This window comes from Cupressus sempervirens, chromosome 8 (genome assembly GCF_028749045.1).
Source record: "Cupressus sempervirens isolate cs-2001-9-10 chromosome 8, ASM2874904v1, whole genome shotgun sequence".
In the NCBI taxonomy this organism is placed as follows: domain Eukaryota; kingdom Viridiplantae; phylum Streptophyta; class Pinopsida; order Cupressales; family Cupressaceae; genus Cupressus; species Cupressus sempervirens.
The window spans coordinates 370,339,177-370,353,488 of NC_143125.1; the positions used below are offsets into that span (position 1 = coordinate 370,339,177).

The 14,312-nt window shown below is 34.1% G+C and overlaps 1 pseudogene; it reads right to left on the reverse strand.

Moving 5' to 3' along the window:
- Positions 1-2,297: 2,297 nt before the first annotated feature.
- The window catches only part of LOC149542857 (uncharacterized), an 82,573-nt pseudogene continuing 70,558 nt past the window's right edge, over positions 2,298-14,312 (reverse strand).

Consider the following 14,312-nt stretch of genomic DNA (forward strand, 5'->3'; position numbering starts at 1 on the left):
CTTTGACTTTATTCCTAAGATTATTTGTAAAAATTTGAACAACCGCCTGAAGGTCTTATTTCAAGAGACCTTACAACATTAAGCCATTAAAAGCAATTTCAAAACATATAAGCTAAAAGTCTAGTTAAAATATACATTAGAATAAAAAAAAAACAATTTTCATACCCGAGTGCGCGGCTATAACTCGTGCAATGGCCTTCTTGCTTAGCTGTAGAAGCTCTCCAGCAATCAAATTATACAAACTACAAGGCCTAACAAAAATTTGAAAACATATAAGCTACAAGTCTAGTTAAAATATACATTAGATTAGATTCAACAATAGCAAGCAATGCTATTCAGAATTAGATTCAACAAACCTTAGTAGTGTAAATAGCCATCTCCTCTAAACTGGACTCTAGACACGAGGGGGCATTCACATACTCTTCCCCTAAAGGTATCCTGAAGAAAAAAAGCCACTATTCTTGAGTTTGTGAATTGCACCTCGAGATGAATGAAGCTTAAAGGGAATGAAAATTGTTTTCATACATTTAAATTAGGATGTAATATTTATTCATAAGTATATACCTTGCAAGCACTTAAAATTGTTGTAAGGAACTTAAGCAATTTTTAATTTACCAAAGTTTTTGCTAAGCCCACATTTGCCAATTGTGTAAGGAACTTCATATGATGCTGCGAGGAATGTGTTGATGAAGCCAAAAAATGTGATTTTTTGATGAATCACTAATTGCCAACGTTCATGATTATGTAATTGTGAAGGACATGTCTGAATTGTATCTACTTTGATTTACAATCAATTTTCATCCTATCACTGTGAAAAATGGTAGTGTGATGTTGCTTATATTAAAAAAGGGATGTTGCTTGCCAATCTTACTGAGGGTACTAACCCCAAATCCCTATAAGGGACATTGCCTCTTGACCCTTTTAGGTGCTCCATCCCTAAACCTGTGCCAACGATTGTCCCCAAATCAACCCTTGCTAACCACCATCACCAAATCAAGATCCTAGGTCCCACCCTTCCCAAGAATCTAAAGGAACATTGATTTTTTTGCAACTTTGTACTTAGTTTTTAGGTTGACTTCATACAAAGGAAATTGTAATTGAAAACTATCAACAATTAGTTATCATTTATGTAGTGTGTAGTATGTATTGTGCAATACAATTTGATCAAATACAATATGAACATAAATAAGAAAAAATGTATCTCATAGTTTATGGAATAAGCTTTCATTTTATTTTATTTTTGTATCTCTATTCTATAAAACCATGTTTTGTTAATTTTTTCATCTTTATTTTACGTGTGTTGAAAATATTATTTTTTCTTGATTGATTCGTGATAGTTTGATAATTTCTGAATCTTTTGGTTTGCCTTTTTTTTACTAAGAAGATTTTTACTACTATGATAGATAGTAGGAAACCACTGCAAAATTTCATTTACATAAAATATAATGCCATGATCAATAATGTTACAGGCTCTTTTAAAAAGAGAGAATTACAATTAACTCTTGAAATGAGCTGGCCTATTACAATTAACTTTATCAATGTGCTGGACTATTAAAATTTTGATTGAAATTACACGATATAACAATGCACTTGCAGTTTGGTCTATTGCAAATTGACCACTGTTTCCAAAAGAATATGTTGCATTTTATTCCATTTCACAGAATATGATACTGCGAGCCTGCATTCCCTTCCAAAAACCACACTGTATTATGGTTATGGCACACAACTCAGGAATTTGACTTCAATTCTTTTGGCATCTTTGCTACTCTTGTAGAAAAAAATGATATTGCAAATATATAACCATGCAACTCAAGACAAAATTGTAAACCTGCTATATTATAAAACCTGTTGCAATCATACAAACTCAACAAGAGAATCATCCATAGGACAATACAGGGTTGTTGTGCCTCCTACCAACATTCCTTAGGGTGAACTAAAGCAATAACCAACTCAGATCACCTTGAAAAAAGAAGCGACTAGGTTACCCCCAAATTTTCTCAACAATTGGGTTGTTGCCATCAAGCAAACCCATAGTTAAAGAAAGTGGTCAGACCAACCATCGACCGAAAAGCATACAACAACACCATCAACGACTACCCAAAAATCAGATCCTATATGGACAAACAGACATCATCCATCTATCTGCAAAAAGATGCTATAGATGAGACAGTGTAAGTCGGATATAAAGAGAAAATGTTCCACTTGGAGCCAAATTGAGGGCCAAGTAATATTTACACATCAGAAAACTAGATACAAAACATATATAAACAAGTGCCATGTTGAAATATCTATATTTCTCAACCCATGTAGTGAACATCACTCATTTCTCCTTTCGGGCTTTTTGTCAACCAAATGGCTATTTCTCTTGGGGAGACTTTACCACGTCCAAAAGGCCTCAAAACTATGCTAAGTTCTTCTAGTCTCTGCTGTTGGAGTAATTGTGCACTAAGCTCTAGCAAGCCTTCAAGAGCTTTTGCTCTTTGTTGATATGATTTAAGATCTATTCCTCCTTTTACTCATTTTTGAGAATAATCAGAATCTCTGCTGGAGGTTGAGGTTGTCTTAAGGTGCTGATCTGCAATATGATGGCCAGTAACAGTTGTCCCCATGGGAACTGACAGGACATCTAGATCATTATTGTCTGCATCTAAAAATGAATTCACACCTATTCTTCCTTGCAGCAAGCTGCTCATAGTTCCTCTCTCTGACTCAGCTTGATCTGTACCAACTCGAAAAGTACTATGTCTAATTACATGAATAACATCATTGAAGGCTGGTTTCATGTGAACAGAAGCAGGAGCTTTTGCATTGATCTGGATCGTGCACTTCTCCTGTGTTCTATCACAGTTTACATCATCCCTATCTGAACCTGAGCTTGATGAGGTGGACCTTTCTAAACACAATCCATATGGGTTACTCTCTGCTCTCAAATGACAACTTTCTTCTCTAGGAATGTCTAAGTGAGTACCCTTAACACGTTGTTTTGCAGCGGGCAAAAAATTTTCAGAAGGGGCTATGGAGAACTCCACAATTCGATCACGTCTGGGTGCATTAACTGATACATCAGGAGACTACATAGCTCGAAGCCCTGGATATTTTTTTCTATTAGAATACCACAAAGTGGCAGCTTTAGAAACATAAGGTGACTCACTAGTTGCATCTTCTGGAGTTAGGTTTGATCTCTCAGTGAGTGCTTCAATTCTTCCAAATGAAGATGCTGATGAGTGTGAAGTTAAAGAAGATTTTTGTGGCCTAGGTGTTACACATTCATTGTTAACAGCTTTTACTTTAGGTGTTCCATTCTAAGGATTTTTAGTAATGAATGTAGGCTGTGAAACTGATGGCTTTGTTGGTAGGGGCAGGGAGGCCCTACGACTAGAAATACCTGGAGTTGAACCTGGTACACAAGATGGACGTTGAGATTGTTTTGTGTGTGAATATTTTCCATTGGAGATGCCAATTCTATATGTAACATGTTCTCTAGCCCAGTAGATTAGTGCTAGGCTCCAACTGTTACACATCGGGCAGAACTGTTACACGTCAGGGTAGTTCAGGGGCTTGATGGGAGGGCCTGCCTGTAGGTAGATTATGCTTGGTGGGAGGGCCTGCCTATAGGTAGATTAGTGCTTGGTGGCCCTCTCATAAAAAATTTGGTGTAGAGATATATGGCTCTACGAGGTGGGGGGGGCCGGTGCAGAGGAAGATTAGTCAAGGTAGGTAGCGAAAAGAAACAAAGAAAGTTATGGCATTGCAATGGATAGAACAAAAGAAAGCTAGGCCGATCCAGAGAATTTGGTAGGAATGGCCCGACCCACGAAAGATTTCTTTTTACCCCCCTCCTCGTGAACGCCCTAACTTCTTCTTGCCTCCCATCAAGTAAACTAATCAACTGTGCATTTTCACACTGGACCTTACCTGGGGGTTCAGGATGTACAGTGGTTCAACTAATCTAGCTCGAGCATGCTTTTTGGCTGTTTACCTTCCAGAACACCCTGGCTACAACATTTAGTTTAGTCAGTTAGTTAGTTATTTATCGGCTGGGGCTTCAGCTGGGAGGAATAAGTTGCTGGGTGGGACCGCAACATGCCGGGCCTCCCCGAGCCAGAAAGAAGGAACATAAAGGTCCAACTGCACTATCAACTAAGTACAGGAATGCAAGTTCTCCATAGGGTACCTATCAAATTTATGACTCAAGTTAACATTACAGTTAAGATAACAAAAGAAAATTGTAGAAATAATAAGAATTTGGAACTTACAGATTGCCTGCCTTGAGTAAGATGTGCCTTCTTTATAGAATCTGTTTTTACTCTAGGAGTGGGAAAAACTTGATCAGGGGTCCGAGGGCTTCCCACTCCAATAATCTCTTTTGCAAGTCACTTTGTTGCATTTGCAGGAGAGCTTTTCTTATGAACTATGGGGTGCTTTACTTCTTTATTTATATCTACAAGACTTTTCAAATTTTTTGCAAGAAAGCTATGGCCACAATGCCTATCCAATGGAACATCCTCTGAACACAAATTTGATTCCTCTGGTTCTTGCACAGCTAAATATTTATTTAAAAAAACTTGCTTGGAAGATTTTGGTAATTCCTTTCCTGTGTATGACCATGTACCTTCACTTCCAATGTTATGCGAAAGGCTATCCTGCAATGTGCCTTTCCTTTCAGAAGAACCCTGTGTCGCGCGATTTCATTCAAATGAGGGTTTTTGGCTTTTTTTTTTCTCTTATATCTCACTGGCGTCGCAATTGCGACGCCTGCCATCGCAATTGCGATGACATCAGGCTAAAATTGAAAAAAAAAAAGCCAAAACCACATTACCTTTTCTTGCCGTCGCAAATTAACGTTGCAAATTGACCCCTAATGTATTAGTGTGATATCTACAAGTGATCATCTAAAAGTTACATAGTACCAAAGCTATGGTGTCTACATGGTGAATAGATGCCTCGGTGAGTGCCAACACAATCTATCACTAGATCAATTCTTAACTATATGAAATGCCAATTATTTACAAAGACAACTTATGCTTCTTTCCTTTCCTATTTATTTACATAGTAATTTTTTCCCTAAAATTTGGGACATTACAACATTGATATTGGATTCATGCTCCAATTTCATGTTAAAAACTTTTTATGTTGAGAGTTGATGCTTTGCAATTAGTTTTTCTTATTGGAACATGATTGTTGTTAAAAGTAGTCATTGTTCCATTTATGACCCTAATTTTGTTTTGATTCTTTCCTGCAAGAAATCAATTATAGATTTACAAGTTCATATTGAGTTATGTTGTGGTTTATCGTGGACATCTTAGATGTCTAAAGTTATAGTTAATTTTTCAAAGTAACTAGTGCACCAAGAATTCTCATCATGGTGACATGAATTTTCTGTATGTGAAGAGTACACCTTGTGACCTCTGCAAATAATTAAATAAAAATATAAAATCAATATCTAGTTCTACTATGAAGTTGGAAGGAGTATCATGAAGTTGATTTTATGGCTCAAATTTTTCCATGGTGCCTCATTCATATTATCACTCTTCTAAGTGTGATCTTTGGAATCTTATGTCTTAGGAAGTAGTTATTGTTAGCATTGCCTTGAATTGAAAATATGGGTTTATGTTTAGAATCAATGGTATACTTATTGGATTAAAAGTGATGGTTGGTGGTTTCCCAAATTATGGAAGATGCATTGACTTCATTACATGACTAGTGTTATTTCTCTTTTGCTAGGGTTATTTTGGGATTTTCGTGAATGCTAATTTTTTTGTGAGCTTGTTGAGGTTCTATGATGGGTTGATTTTAATTTATACCATTTTTACCATCTCCAAATGTTAGAGGTTTATTGGTTTCATTGCCTCTTTATCCATTATCATTTTGACATATAAATCATCCCCAATTAGATATTGTCCCCAAATTTTCTCATATTAAACACACAAACTTTAAACCATATTTGGATGCATTAAATTTTCTGTTATCCAATAGTAAAATTGATAAATACTCAAATAAACAACCTCAAAAATATTAATGCATTACAATAACCGACAATACAATAAAAATCACATAATACAACCTTAAAATACAACAAAAAAAATCAAATTAGAAACTACTAGAAAAGAACTTAGAACTCTATAAGTGAATTTCATCTTAAATTCACCATAAATGATGAACCAAGTTTGTGTTCGATCCACCAAAAGTGTGAAGGTTTCCATCCTCAAGTTCTATAACTGAAAGCTGAAAGCTTCCCAAGTTTCCCTAAGAGAAAAATGAAATCTAAACCAATATCCATGCATGCTAAAATGAATCAAGTCTTCTTTTAATGTCGAAGAAGTGACTTTTCAACTTCTCCTTTAATATATTCTGGCATATTTTCCCATTTTAATTATAAAGTGATCTTTTAATAGTTTGCATTTATCTCCCAACTAATTCACTTTTAATATTTTTTAATTTGAGTTAGAATTTCATAATGTCCCCAAAAAGGCATCATTACAACATACCATCTAGTTTGTACAAGAGGTCATAAGAGTGATGCATTTCTTTTCTAAAAGGTGTAATGCATTATTTGAAGCAAAAGATAATGCCATATTGTAAAACCAAAAATAAGGATGCATATCATCCATCAATAAGATCCTTGGATCCCAATTCAACCTTAGAAACACTACTACATCTACCTACTACATTACTTTGAACATAACTACACCAAGCCTCAAATAGTGAAACAAGTTGTCATAACCCACAAAAGAAAAGTACTCATGATGTCAACTCTTGGATCATAAATCAATCTATCCATCCAATCTTAGCAATAGAAATATATGTGTATTACCTTACCATCTTCCTATAACAATCATATGAACGAGTGATCCACCCAATAGATGCCAAACACAACTCCAGTATACATGAGAGTCAACCCATTAGGCTACCAATATTGTTGCTATACGATATCCTAGAATTAAGTACAATGCTGAAGGTGTCAGTATTATCAAGTATATGAAAGAAATAAATATCATGTGCATTATCTAACACATGGTCATCTTGTAGTGCCTCTCATGTTTTTAGTTTGTACCTTGTTATATTTTGATCCAAGAGATACTTGTTACTCATGCTATTTTTACATTTGAGATGACCTGATGGTTAGATGTTAGATCACTATGTTGTTCGGTTGATCATATCTTCATGATGATGCCTTTTGAGATGAAAATATGTTTTGTGATGATATTTGGTTATCTAATATTTGGACATATTCTCTAATTATGTTTATATGTTGGATTTAATGCTATGGTTATTTACTTCATTCTTACTTTGTGATGCTTTATGTGAATGTGAGAGATGTAAATGGATTTATTTATTATAATTAAATAAATGGTTAAATTAGGTTATTTAATGCATTTATTGCTTCAACTATGTTATTATATGTAATTTCACTTGATCATGTATTTTAGTGTGTAGGAATTATATCCCTGGCAGTGACACATGGAGTTAGTGATTTAGTTCATATTTTACCAATGTCGTCATTGTATGGTCAACATATCTTATTTAATTATTTAAATTAAACCTTTTGATGATTTATTAAATTCAAACTCATTTTCATTAATTAGACCTATGAGCGTGTTTGTGCATTTAGAGGTTTGCAATTGTCACGAAAGTTATTAAGAAATTCTATAATTTTGGTTTAAGGGATTTTTGGGTTTTATTTTATTTAATTATTAATTCCTGAAATTTTTTTTGTAGTTGAATTCCAATTACTTGGAATAGCCTATTTTTTTTGGGTTGAATTAGGGTTTAACTAGGTGATTTGGTTATTTGCCATAATTTCTTATTCACTTGAAAAGTGAATAATTACTCAAAAAGAAGTTTATATTCCTCACTTCTCACATTCTAAAATAAGAAAATTGAGAGCAATTTCCAAATCCTCTTCTATAGGATTGCATTTTTGTTCACTATAGGAGCTATGGGTGTGGGATCTTCATGAGCTTAGCCTTGTTGGATCCAACTCAGGGAGACCTTCGATTGCCATGACTTTCGTTAGCTTCCCTAGGATATTTATTTTATTTGGCTGATGCCCATTTTCCCCCTTTTGGCTATCAGGTAGGGCTCTCCCATTTTTATGTTTCAACTCTATTTTTGCTTCTATTTCTAGTAGTTGTATGTTAGGAGGTTGAGAACAAGTGCTCCCCTCCATTTTTGATTGCTAATTCTGCTCAGTTGGTTTGGTATGAACATTTCCCTAATTTTTGGGATGAGGTTTTGGGGTTTCACACTATTATGTTGGCCATTTTTTGCATATGGTGTCCGAACCCAAGTTTTATTATATTTTTGTGGCTTATTCATCCTTGGGGTGAATGAATTTTATTTTTGTTGATTTTTATCAACATTAATTTTTGGGAGGTTTTCACCTCGATTTATGTGTTGCCTAGTTTTCTAAGGTTTTCTTGGCATGATGTTGGTTGTGGACTTGGATTATCCATAAGATGTTGGCTAGACCACTGTTTCACTTTTTATGTTGTATTGGGATGTGTGCTACATCCGTACTCCTGAGCTTATTTTTAGTTGAGTATTTTTTTGCTTGTGTTCTCATCCAACCCTTATTTTATGATATTTGTGATGTTGGTGTGCCCACACAAGAGAATGGACATGTGTAGTTGTTAGTTCTTGTGAGACCCAAACTCTTGGGTGATTCAGGTAGAGTTGTGTTCATTGGGGTTGGGTTGGGAATATGTATTGCCTACGGGCACTCATTGTGTGATGAATATGGGTATGTAGGGTAGATAGTGGAGGGGCTTCTCTCATAACCTTGATATCTATTTTTTGGGTTGGCATAAAGGACTTTCTAAGTAAGTGAAAACTAAAGAAATAAACTGGGTAATAAAAAAAAAAGATAATTAAAATGTGACACCCTATAGGGTTTGATCCTAGGGTACAAGCCTGTATGGTTTATCTAAGGGAGAGTGTCTTACAATTTGATTCTGAGGACACTTAGCGATGGCCTCCAAGGGAGTACTTTACAAGCACTCTTGCATTGGTGTGATGGCTTTCAAGGGAGTACCTTGAGAGAGTTTCCACACTTGGTTTAGCTTGGGAGTACCAAGCATATTACTCTTCGCTATAGTCCCTACATAGTTGACCCATAGAGTGTTTGACCATGACATATTATAACTACATTGTCTCATATCTTGGTTGTAGTCCTCTTTATTGTCTAGCATGAGTGTTAGCCATGGAATTTTTCCTTACATGTGTTTGTGGTTGGATCATTATCTCCATTAGTACATTAGGAGTGGACCTACAGGTTTCATGTGGTTGGGAGGCATAACTACCTATACCACTGTTGGGGACCAGTGTACGAAGATGGTCTATTTTAAGTTGCAATCAACGCTTGATGTTCACTTGGTATATTTGGGATTCCAGAGTATGCTTCCTTGTGTTTTATGCTTGGATATCATGTTTAGATGATGTTAGTTTATTTGATACATTCCTTTATTATAATGTTTAGCATATGGTCAGATGATGTGATTTACTTATTTGGAATATCTATTTCTTATTGGTTTAGCATATTACATGTTCTTATTTTTATGATGTTATTATGTTGTAGTAGTGATTCTATCATAAAAAAACTTCAATTATCTAGTTGGCAATTTGGGATGTTACACACGGGGGATGGATAAGGCCTTCGAGATCCTTGATGCTATTATAGTTGGGAGGAACCACACAAGATTTTAGTTTCTTTTTATACACTGTGATTTTTCTTTCAGTACATTCTCTCATATTGCTATGGTGGTTAGTTGTATTTCCATCTTGTTGCTCTTGTGTTTGAGTCTCTAAGCCTCGAATTATGGATTTGGTACTCCCTGGTGTGGAGGTTGTAACTCTCCCTCATGTTCATTCTTTAAAATGTTTCTTGCATTTCCTGGGTGACAATGTTCTAGCATTGGGAAATACTTGTAAAGTATTGCATGCCCAAAGAAGAAATATCGTTCAATACTAGACAGTATTGCATGCCCGAGGGAATTCTATCATCTAATACTTGAAAGTATTGCACACCCATTGGAGAAATGTCATATAATACTGGAAGAGTATCACACAACCATAGAAACTTTATCACCCAGACATTGAAAGTATTACACGACCATTGAAGAAATATCATATGATATTGGTAAAGTATTTCCTAGGTTGTATGGAAGTATCGCCTAGGTCTGTGAGAAAGCCTGCTTGAGCAACCAATGGGAACTTTTTGACTTGATCCAAAGGTTTTGAGAGGTGATTAGGATTCCCTTTACAGAGTTCCTAAACCCTAGTGTTTGACCTTTTGAATTTAGGATGTTTTAGTTTTGAACGCATTTTGTGACTTCCATGGTTTGTCATTTTTGTTCACTAGTGACATTTGGAGATCAGTTGGTGTTTGGATGTTTGTTTAGTCTTCTGTTGAAATCTTCATGATCCTTGTATGATGTTATCATGTGCATCCATACTTGTTTTATAAAAAAAATATCTTGGTTTTTATTTATCCTTGTTCCAAGGATCTCTGAGCAGGGCATTGCACATCTCCCCACAAATGCCCATTAAATTCAATTATTCCTATAGACCAAGCCAAATCTGAAAATGCAATGTGAAAAAAAGTAAGGAAACTACTAATAGCAAAGAAAATTCACGAGGAAAAAATCACCAACCAATAAGAAAACAACTATCATTTCATAAGAACTTAGTGATAAATCTATAGATGATTTGTAGGAGCCTTCATTATTCTTGAAAGACAACTCTAAAAGATTTGATTCACTAAAAATTACACCAATTAAATTAGCATTTTCATTAATGAAAAGATTTCTATGAAGTGGGATTTTAGAATTGGTTTCAGTTGGTTCATCTTTATCCTCATGACATTGTAAAGGTATATAACTATTGATATAAAAATCAAAATTCTGGTGGTTCCCTGGTATAATATCTTCACTCATTTCAAACACCTTTTCAATAAAAATATTATGGATAATGCTTGTATCAAGGTTACCAACACTTGTAGACCCCTAATCATATTTGTTTCTATGTGTTAAAGATACAATTTCATGTGAGATAAACCATTTTTTTTATCCCAAATGAAAAGCTTAGACTCCACTTACAAACTTTCTTTGGATTCATCACAAGTCACAATATCTTGGCTGGTCATATGTCTTTCTTGAGAAATCAAAGGTTGTGGCACATCACTTAAACCTACTTTATGATCTTCCACATGGCTACAAGTTGTTTCTTTGTTAAATTTTTTAATCCATTCATCAACACTTTAGATGTCTCTAGTATATATATAGTTTTTTGATAACATTATCTCCCATTTCTTCCCTCAAGAGTTCATCAACACACTCTACTATTTATTTACATCCATCCCCATTATATCCACTTCTTGACTTTTGTTTTAAGATGAAGTGAATTGATTTTTTGAATGGTATAGAGTGAAACAAGTCATGTTAGATTGGAAACAAACATCATCAACATCCCTTTTTGTCTTCCCTAAATTTGATAGCAAGTTCCCTATTCCCTAAGAGAAGAAAGTAATATGATTTTATCCTTTCAAATGTTTCTTTTATTATTTATAATTGCATATGAGTGACTGCACATAAAAGACTATGTTGTCTTTCATCAATTTGAGTTTTCCATATAAGATCTTCAATGAATTAGTGAGAATCATCTTCCCTTATTAACATTTGCACAAGATTCATTTTCACAACTAATAACTTGTCCATCAAATCCTAGAATGATAAAGCTTTTATTTAAATTTATCGAAAAGAGTACAGGTTGTCACACATCCAATTTTCAGATTTGGTTTAACTATGGAAGCAATATTTTCATTAGCCTTACTACTATAGCTAGTGAGTTACAATCTTCACTTTTTATTTTCTAAACATGTTTTTCCTCTTCATATATTTTATCAATATTGATCTACAAGTTACCAACAAAATTTTTTCAATACCCCTCATTTGGGATGATTGATTCTTCCTCTATATTAACTACCTCATCTAATTGGAAACACTTTTCCTTTGTACCTTCATTATGTCCCATAAGAGATAAATTCAAGGTTGCATCTCCATCATCACTTGGTTGAATTAAATCTTTCTTCTAAACAATATCACAAACATGTTCAAGTGACCAAGCCTCTTGGCATGTAAGACAATTATTTTCTTCCCTCATTTTGTTTCTACTCTTTTTGGAAGATCCCAAAACTTGAATACCCATTTCTATGAACTCACTTTCCATTATGCGATCCTTGAACCTCTCAATATTATGCTCAATCAATTCTTCTATGATTTCATAAGCCTTAAATGATACTATATAGTCCCCTTTTTAAAATGTTAGCAAAATTGATTATAATTATTTGCAAATGTCATCATCCTCATCTAAGACTAAGGCCATGTCCATTTTAATGCATGTTGTCACATTATCTAGATGATGGTTCCTTTAGTCCCATAAGAAACATTGAAATAATTGAAGAATCATTTTTTCATATTCTAGATCCAAAATGACAATAAAAAAATCCAATTTTCCTAATTATACGGTCCAAGATCTTTATCTTCTTACCAAAAGTAGGGTGCTTAACATCATGTAGCCCACATAAATAAGAAACCATTAGTCTTAATCCTTCATTTAGATATTTAACTAACTTGTATTACAATATGGAAAGCGTCTAGGGTTGCAAATCTCAATTCATGAACCTATAATCAGACTGATCCATTTTGGATAGACATGAACCCAATTCTTCTAGCTTGGTAAGAACACAAACTACACTTTTCATAGACTTCAATTGAAACCAAATAATATAAAACTCATTTCTTATTGATTCTTCTTTCAAAAAGTCTCTTAATTGTTCCCCATTAAAGATTTCATTAAATTCTTTTGAGAGTACTTTGCATTTCAAAATTTCAATTATCTTTATTATGTCATTGAAAGAACCCTTGTTGTGAAACTAGATTTGCCTTATCATTTGGTCAAGCTATTTGTATTGCTCTTAACAAATTTTTTTATAAAATTTACATGAATCTTGCCCAATTTCAGACTTCTATGGTAGAATTTCACAATGATATAGTATTCAAAAATTTTATCAGACAATTTACATATAATCATTTGCAACCTAATTTTGGATATGCCAAACAAAGTGATAATTTTGTTGCCATGTATATTAATAAAAATTACCTAAAATTAGAAATTAGGAATATTGGGAACTTTACCCCTTCAATTGTAATTAACAAAAACAAAATAATTAGGAAACTATGAAAAAAATTTGGCATGTTTTGGGAAAAGGAAAGTTTTGGGAGAAAATAAAAAATAGGAAGAAAGAAAACTTAGAGGATGCACATGAAAAAATGAGAGGCAAGGAAAATCAAGGGAATAGATAAAACAATGATTTTAATTTTTGTATTGTCCAAGTTTTTCTCTTGACTCTTGATTTAATGCTTTAAATTATCATAAATGATTTCTGTTCAATAGTAGTTATTATTGTCTATTGAAGAAACTGTGTGATGGACTTTATCAAACCTTGTTTTGTTTTGTCAAGATCTTCCCAGAGATTATCCACCCACCCTCATTGTTATATAATTAGTTCCTTGTTTATTTTTCTATTTAGCTTGCTCATGACTAACCATTATGACTGGGGTGATTTTTGTTTCCATTCTTGGCATACAACATCTACTTCTTTCCTAATATCCCTAAGAAACTCACTTCCTCATGATAGTATGTATGATAAATTGAGGAAATGCATATTGTAGTAGCTTTTCCCCCATTTCCATTGTGCTAGCTTGTTGAGGATTGCTAAGACTTGATAATTGAGTGGCTAGGCTACCTGCCTCTTTGTACCCACACTCATGCTAAGTTTTTTTTTCTGCTTTTCTTCATAAAATTAGACCACTGCAATTTTCCCCACACCATGACCATCGTTGCAAGCTTGAGTCAATGCTTTAGAGGGGCAATTGATTATTAGGAATGTGGCTCAATTGGACAACCAACTTGTTAATCACCCAACCTTATTACTATACATTGCCTCTACCATATGGGGTCTATTTTATTATGTTATTTTATATATTTCTTGGCTTTTTAAAAAAAATGTTCCTTGGGGACTGGTAGATTGGTGCTTATGTGTTTATGTTTTGCAAAGAGGGTTGCTCCTCAAATCTTTTATTTAGGCCAATGTTGAGATCCGCCCCCCCTCTTTGGTTTGATCTAGCTTTGTGCCTTGTTTGCTTCATGAGACATATATTCACATTCTGTTTAATGAGATAATAAGTAAATATTGGTTATTTTAATGGTTAGTAAAATTCATAGAAATCAAAATATCTATTTTTATGTTATTT